The sequence below is a fragment of the Pollachius pollachius genome, assembly GCF_949987615.1.
Source record: "Pollachius pollachius genome assembly, chromosome: 16".
NCBI lineage: Eukaryota > Metazoa > Chordata > Actinopteri > Gadiformes > Gadidae > Pollachius > Pollachius pollachius.
Window position 1 is genome coordinate 2088362 of NC_136949.1, and position 7500 is coordinate 2095861.

Consider the following 7500-nt stretch of genomic DNA (forward strand, 5'->3'; position numbering starts at 1 on the left):
GCTCTGTCCCGTCGGCCCCCGCTGGTTACTCTGAACGGAGCTGGATGAGATTGAGTTGACAGGCTGGCTAAAGGATCCAAGAGCCATCGTTTCCTCCCCAGCGCCTAGCCAGGCCTGGTTCAGATGAAGGCTTTAGGAAGCGGAGCAGATGTTCAGCCCGAGATGAATCCTACAGGGAGCTTTGACGGTATTGAACTCGCAGTCCTTTAAGACACGCCACCAAATGGAGTTTACACTTAAAGGTATATATGTATATCTATACATATACAGTAATATAGACATATATACTGTAAGGAGGACCTCCTCAAGCAACCCTCTTAATCCAAAGTCCATCTGTTTTCAAGGTCAAGTTTGACACAGACACCACACACACACACACACACACACACACACGCACACACAGACGCACACACACACTCGTAGACACACACACACACAGACGCACACACTCGTAGACACACACACACAAACAAACACACACGCGCACACACGCACGCACTCATGCACGCACACACACACAGTGTTTAAAACCTGTCACCAGCACTGGTTCCCTGGTGTACTGCAACTAAGACACACAGATGGAGCCAATCTAACACACACACACACACACACACACACACACACACACACACATACAAATACACAAACACACACACACACACACACCCCCCCCAGCTGGCGTCTCCTGTGCTGATCTGTAGAGGTCGTGTCTGTAATATAAGTCAGGAAGTCAAAGGTCAGACAGTGCAGGTCAGTTTTGAGGGTTAGCATGCTGCTACATTAGCTAGGTGTCTGCGGTTTAAACGGCTCTGTCTATCACCACAGAGCTCAGCTAGTACTAGCCACCAGCGCATGCTGGTTCCTTCTGCTGCTCTCTGCATATATCATCCTCAATACAAGCATACTAAGGGAGGAGAGGACAGGAGAGGAGAGGAGAGGAGAGGAGAGGGGAGGAGAGGGGAGGATGAGAGGAGAGGAGAGGAAAGGAAAGGAGAGGAGAGGATGAGAGGAGAGGGGAGGAGAGGAGAGGAGAGGGGAGGATGAGAGGGGAGGATGAGAGGAGAGGATGAGAGGAGAGGAGAGGAGAGGAAAGGAAAGGAGAGGAGAGGAGAGGAGAGGGGAGGAGAGGGGAGGAGAGGAGAGGATGAGAGGAGAGGGGAGGAGAGGAGAGGAGAGGAGAGGGGAGGAGAGGGGAGGAGAGGAGAGGGGAGGATGAGAGAGGAGGATGAGAGGAGAGGAGAGGAGAGGAGAGGAGAGGAGAGGGGAGGAGAGGGGAGGAGAGGAGAGGAGAGGGGAGGATGAGAGGAGAGGGGAGGATGAGAGGAGAGGAGAGGAGAGGGGAGGAGAGGAGAGGAGAGGGGAGGATGAGAGGAGAGGAGAGGAGAGGAGAGGCGAGGAGGAGAGGGGAGGAGAGGAGAGGAGAGGGGAGGATGAGAGGCGAGAGGAGAGGAGGAGAGGAGAGAGGAGAGAGACACTTGTATGTCTAACCCACTTTCTCCCACCACTTTGATGACATCATCCTCTGAGCCTGTTTAGATCTCAGTGTTCCTGTAGCCAACACCTCCTCCTCTCCCCTCCTATTCTACTGCTCCTCCTGCTCTTCTCCTCATATCCTCCTTTTTCCTCACAGAAACACAGAAACCCATCTTTTAAGCCAAATTGTGTCTTAGCCGTCCGAGTTTGAGGTGATAGTCAATATGACATGTTGATTATACAGGAACGGTTCTCAGGGTGGAGAGGGCACTGACTCACATCTTGGAGAGAGAGAGAGAGAGAGAGAGAGAGAGGGAGGATGATAGGGGAAGTAGAGAGAGAGAGAGAGAGAGAGATAGAGCGTGAGAGAGAGAGAAAGAGAGAGAGAGAGAGGATGATAGGGGAGCGAGAGAGAGAGAGAGAGAGCTCTTTCTCTCAGTCTAACCATCCGTATCAAAGCCCAGTCACATGACATCATCCACGTCAAACGCACAGCCGCCCAGACAGTCCCGGTGTCAAGGTGATGGGCTAGTCCCCGGGGTAACTATAGTTACATAACATCCAGATTAAACCACAACAGCCCCTTGATCCAACATTCCGGACCACCGAGACCCATAACTATCCTGTCCTCCCCTAGACCCAACCCTCTAGACCAGATACAGATCCCCAACCCTCTAGAGTCTAGACCGGTGAGGCCGAGACCTGAATGTGCCTCTCAGACACGTGCCCCTCGTCTTCTAGAGAGAAACTGAGCTTAAGATACTGCCCTCGCGAGATGCTTGGTTAACGAGACGCTGTCGTCAGCGAGACGCCGTGGTTGACGAGATAACGTGGTTAACGAGGCGCCGTCTTAACGGGGCTTCCTAATTGGTAAATGAGTCCTAAGGGGTCCACAGCAGATCAGAGTGTGTCTCGTCTTCTGGGCTGGTTCCGTCTTCAGGCCCTATTCATACCGGGAGTTCTCCTGGTTGTGGGCTGCTGGATGTTGGTTCCTGTAGAACGGCGGGGGGGTGATGTAGAGGTCAGGAGGAGAACCTGACCAGAACCTTGTCAACACCACAGAGTCCGGTGGTCAGCAGGGACATCTGGAGGTTCTATGCCTGGACTGTCTGATGGCTCGGTCACACTCGCTTCATTCTAGTTCTAGATGCTGTGGTTCTAAATGTTTTGGTTCTAGATGTTGTGGTTCCAGATGTTGTGGTTCTAGATGTTGTGGTTCTAGATGTTTTGGTTCTAGATGTTGTGGTTTCAGATGTTGTGGTTCTACATGTTGTGGTTCCAGATGTTTTGGTTCTAGATACTGCGGTTCTACATGCTGTGGTTCTAGATGTTGTGATAGTATATGTTTTTAGTTGTTGTGGTGCTAGATTATGTGGCTCTAGATGTTATGGTTCTAGATGTTGTGGTACCAGATGTTGTGGTCCTTGACGTTGTGGTTCTACATGTTGTGGTTACAGATGTTGTGGTTCTAGATTATGTGGTTCTAGATGTTATGGTTCTAGATGTTGTGATTCCAGATGCTGTGGTACTAGATGCTGTGGCTGTACATATTGTGGTTCTAAATGATGTGGTTCTAGATGTTGTGGTTCTAGACGTTTTGCTTCTACATGCTTGTGGTTCTAGATGTTCTAGTTGGACCTGAATGTACAGATTATGTAACGTGTGCCTCCTGTCCTGAACATGTGACCCTCCCCCCCTCCCCCTCACCAGGCCCCTCGCTCGCCCCAAAGATCTTATCATCTGACCGCAACGAGAGAGAGAGGGAGAGAGGGAGACAAAGGGGGAGGAGGGTTAGGCCGAGTGTGGGAGGGAGCGGTAAGAGAGAGAGGATTGACCCAGATCAGGGCTGGGATCGATCAGAAGACGGATCTCCTCAGGGTCCTGGGGCAGGGGAGGGGGGGGGGGGGGGGGGAGGAGGGAGGGGGGAGGAGGGGGGAGGGAGGGAGGGGGGAGGGGGAGGGAGGGGGGAGGGGATCCTACGTCAAACGGTCCTGATCAAATTACCATCCTGCACTGTTCTCTATAATGTCCACAGTCCACAACAGGCCTCCCTACAGCTGACTCTCTCTATAGCTACTCTCTCTGTAGCTACTCTCTCTGTAGCTACTCTCTCTATAGCTAACTCTCTATAGCTACTCTCTCTGTAGCTACTCTCTCTATAGCTAACTCTCTATAGCTACTCTCTCTGTAGCTACTCTCTCTATAGCTAACTCTCTATAGCTACTCTCTCTGTAGCTACTCTCTCTATAGCTAACTCTCTATAGCTACTCTCTCTATCGCTAACTCTCTATAGCTACTCTCTCTGTAGCTACTCTCTCTATAGCTACTCTCTCTATAGCTACTCTCTCTATAGCTAACTCTCTATAGCTACTCTCTCTATAGCTACTCTCTACAGCTAACTCTCTATAGCTACTCTCTCTATAGCTACTCTCTATAGCTAACTCTCTATAGCTAACTCTCTATAGCTACTCTCTCTATAGCTACTCTCTATAGCTACTCTCTCTGTAGCTACTCTCTCTATAGCTAACTCTCTATAGCTACTCTCTCTGTAGCTACTCTCTCTATAGCTAACTCTCTATAGCTACTCTCTCTATCGCTAACTCTCTATAGCTACTCTCTCTGTAGCTACTCTCTCTATAGCTACTCTCTCTATAGCTACTCTCTCTATAGCTAACTCTCTATAGCTACTCTCCCTATAGCTACTCTCTCTATAGCTAACTCTCTATAGCTAACTCTCTATAGCTACTCTCTATAGCTAACTCTCTATAGCTACTCTCTCTATAGCTAACTCTCTATAGCTACTCTCTCTATAGCTAACTCTCTATAGCTACTCTCTCTATAGCTACTCTCTACAGCTAACTCTCTATAGCTACTCTCTCTATAGCTACTCTCTATAGCTAACTCTCTATAGCTAACTCTCTATAGCTACTCTCTCTATAGCTACTCTCTATAGCTAACTCTCTATAGCTACTCTCTCTATAGCTAACTCTCTATAGCTACTCTCTCTATAGCTAACTCTATAGCTACTCTCTCTATAGCTAACTCTCTAATGCTAACTCTCTATAGATACTCTCTCTATAGCTACTCTCTCTATAGCTACTGTCTCTATAGCTAACGCTCTATAGCTACTCTCTCTGTAGCTACTCTCTCTATAGCTAACTCTCTATAGCTACTCTCTCTGTAGCTACTCTCTCTATAGCTAACTCTCTATAGCTACGCTCTCTGTAGCTACTCTCTCTATAGCTAACTCTCTATAGCTACTCTCTCTATAGCTAACTCTCTATAGCTACTCTCTCTGTAGCTACTCTCTCTATAGCTACTCTCTCTATAGCTACTCTCTCTATAGCTAACTCTCTATAGCTACTCTCTCTATAGCTACTCTCTCTATAGCTAACTCTCTATAGCTAACTCTCTATAGCTACTCTCTCTATAGCTAACTCTCTATAGCTACTCTCTCTATAGCTAACTCTCTATAGCTACTCTCTCTATAGCTACTCTCTCTATAGCTACTCTCTACAGCTAACTCTCTATAGCTACTCTCTCTATAGCTACTCTCTATAGCTACTCTCTCTATAGCTAACTCTCTATAGCTACTCTCTCTATAGCTACTCTCTATAGCTAACTCTCTATAGCTACTCTCTCTATAGCTAACTCTCTATAGCTACTCTCTCTATAGCTAACTCTATAGCTACTCTCTCTATAGCTAACTCTCTAATGCTAACTCTCTATAGATACTCTCTCTATAGCTACTCTCTCTATAGCTACTCTCTCTATAGCTACTCTCTCTATAGCTAACTCTCTATAGCTACTCTCTCTATAGCTAACTCTCTATAGCTAACTCTCTATAGCTACTCTCTATATAGCTAACTCTCTATAGCTAACTCTCTATAGCTACTCTCTCTATAGCTAACTCTCTATAGCTACTCTCTCTATAGCTAACTCTCTATAGCTACTCTCTCAATAGCTACTCTCTCTATAGATAACTCTCTATAGCTACTCTCTATAGCTAACTATCTTTAGCTACTCTCTCTATAGCTAACTGTCTATAGTTAACTCTCTCTGTAGCTAACTCTTTATAGCTAACGCTCTATGGCTAACTCTCTGTAGCTACTCTCGCTATAGCCAACACTCCCTGATGCTAATTCTCCCTATAGATAACTCTCTACAGCCAACTCTCTCTATAGAGCGCAACAGTGTGGTTCCGGAAGGAAGAATCCCTTTAATTTTCATCATAGAGGTTTTTGATTTTGAATATATTGTGAATCGATGATATTTGCTCCTGTAGAAGCCACACGTTTATCGGGGCAACATCTAGTTTTTTTAGAAACGTTTTATTCGCAATGTCATTTGAAACCACTACACTACCCTAAATCTTGAAGTGTGAAACGCAGCTCTGATTGGTGGAGCTCGCCGCTACCAGGAAACGTTTACTGCACCTGCGAAAGTGAATGACTGCTACCAGAGCCCGTCTACGTGGACTATTCCTATAGACACTCTGCTGCTACTGAACTCGATCGCTTACCACAGCAACCACGATTTATATTAATGGAAAGTTAGAGTTGTGGATAGAGCTGTAGAGGAAATGAGCTTTAACGGTAGAAAAAGATGTTGATATAGAATATACGCACCAACGCATAGGCTGGTGCGTATCAGGCAGGTTTGAACCCCTGGGCTAGCGTCTGTTGGACCGGAGCCAGTGATCCCCAGAGGAACCAGAGGGTCTCCAGAACCTCGGTCCCCACGGCTCGGGGGGGGGAGGGTGCTTGTCTGGAGCCCGCAGGCGGAGGTCCTGATTTCGGTCGGGGGGGGTCAGTCGTATCGGCTTCATCGCAAACAATTAATGGACACGTGTCCGTTTCCACGGGAACGGCCGGTCGTCGTGGGCGATGTCACCTGCGGGTTCCGTACGGCGGAGGGGGAGAGCGAATCATCTGGGGATAGAACATGAATAACAAAGAGCCTCCACCCAGGAGACATCCACCCAAAGCCATCACAACAGGCACTTCCTGCCAGGCCGCGGGTCAGGGGTCAAACCCCCGGTGTACATTCCCCTGCTGAATGGGACTCGTGACAGCAGAGGAGGAGGAGGAAGATAGATGTAGGGAGTCTCCCGCTGGTGTTTACAGTCTGGTGGAGTTGGACTCACAGCAGCGCCGTGGCGGACCTGTGGTGACCAAACTGTGGGTCGCGACCCAGGTGTGGGAACGAGGCCCGCGACTAAACGGTGCCGCGACAATAGAATAACTGTAGTAAATGTAAATAAGCACTACCCCTAACTTTTTTTCTTCCGTGGAGAAGAACGATATACAGGAAAGGTGAATTATTATCCTGGTTCTATTTGATAATGACAAGTTTGTTTAGTTTTGGTCAAGGCAGGATCCTTTATCCTTATCACCGTTCTCCTGGCGATTTGAATTTGCCCTGCAGAAGGGTCTGTAGAAGAGCAATATGTTTCTTTCTGCTTCCGATTCGTTGTTGCGGAACCAATCACCAAGCTGGCTTCTCCCCCTGGCGCGCTATTGGCTGGTTTAACACAATGGCAACAGAGAAGCAAAGGCAAGCAGCCAATTGCGTACAGAGTCAGTTGAACTAGGCCCATTGATCACGTGCTGAAGAAAATGACAGCAGCCTCCCTAGACCAACGTGCAATCAACGATTGAGCTTGATCTGGCAATAGCCAGGCTAGGTCCTTTATACACCACCCTTCAGACACAGAGGGGGCGGAGCATAGGCAGGAGCCCTCTTTTGCTACCGGGTCCTGGGCCAGGTGGGAGCTGATTGGGTCCAGATGGGTCCCCCTAGTGTAGACGGCTCCTTTCATTGGTCATAAGTCACAGGCCCCGCCCACCTCCGCTCCTCTCTGATTTGTGCGCTACAACGACGGGCTTTCTGGTGGAGTTCAGTAGCTTTGATCCTGATCACAGATCAGTCTTTGCCTCTTATGAACTCTATGAAATGTTAAAGAAACTGCTTCAATCACTTAATTTCCCGCAGAATTTAAATGTGTTTTCTCTGATCTCAGTTGAT